Below are 1,119 nucleotides of genomic sequence, written 5' to 3' on the forward strand. Positions count from 1 at the left end.
TGTTATTTGTGAAGGTGTGTGGGGGGGGGTTGGAGCCCATGGGGGGGGTCCCTGTATACCTTAGCAGGATGCGGGGTGCTGTAGGTCAGGAGTGAAAGGCAGCAGCAGGGCTGCGGGGCTGTGGCTTGGGAGTGAGGGGTGCATGCGCACAAACACACAGCTCTGTTGCATGGGGGGCCTGTGGTTTGGGAGTGAGGGTCTCCGATCTGATGCCCCCACCCCATTCCCCCACATAGATGTACCAGCTTGGCGTGCTCTACACGGGCCAGAAAGAGAGAAAAAATCTCAGGCTTTTTTTTTTCTATCAGGAGATCGTGAGCCACCGTTAATATGACAGGAAAACAGGAGTCTCGTGATTCTTTCACAAGAGTTGGCATGACTGGAGCTATGACCCAGGGGACAGGCACCGAGGAATCGCCGCTGTCAGAACGGCCGGGAGGGCCAGCTGTGTGGGCAGGGGGCAAATACGGCGCAGGCCTGGGGTACGGGGCAGCCCGGTTCCTCAGCCATTGCACTTACCCCCGCTCCATTTCACCAGGTCAGCTGGGAGCCGTCCAAAGGGGGATGCCCTTTTCATGCAATGAAGGTGGCTGAGCCGGGCCTGGTGGGAGAAGGGGGCAGAGATGCACCTAGACGAAGGCCTCCCCGATTCACCCCCCTCCCAACGCACACCCTGCCCTTCACCTCGCTGCAAACCTGCAGCCTGCAAAGGGAGCGCCATCCTCCCGGCCAGCGGGCGTGCACGCCTGGCTGCGATGACCAGGGTCGCTTGGGGCGGACGGGGAAGGTCCAGAAGGGCCTCCTGCGTATTTTGCTGCTGTCCTGGAACAAAACAGACGCCGTTTCATACAGCCCCCCAGTCTACACGAGTCTGGACAGCTGCAGATGCTCTTCATCGCACTGCAACAAAGTGGCTCGCTTTTATTTTCTTCTGCAGCCGCACAACAGCAGTAGCCCATCACTAACGTTTCTAGCCTCTCTTTCCCTACACAAATACAGGGTCGCCCCCTCTGCCACGCCCCGCCTTTGCACACCGGCTCGCCCCCGCCCCCGCCCCAATCCGAATCCGCTCCGGCGTCACGCGCGGCTGCGGCCGGGCAGGGGGCGGGGCGGGCTGAG

Source organism: Gavialis gangeticus, unplaced genomic scaffold, assembly GCF_001723915.1.
Source record: "Gavialis gangeticus isolate Ggan-Ray unplaced genomic scaffold, GavGan_comp1, whole genome shotgun sequence".
Lineage (NCBI taxonomy): Eukaryota > Metazoa > Chordata > Crocodylia > Gavialidae > Gavialis > Gavialis gangeticus.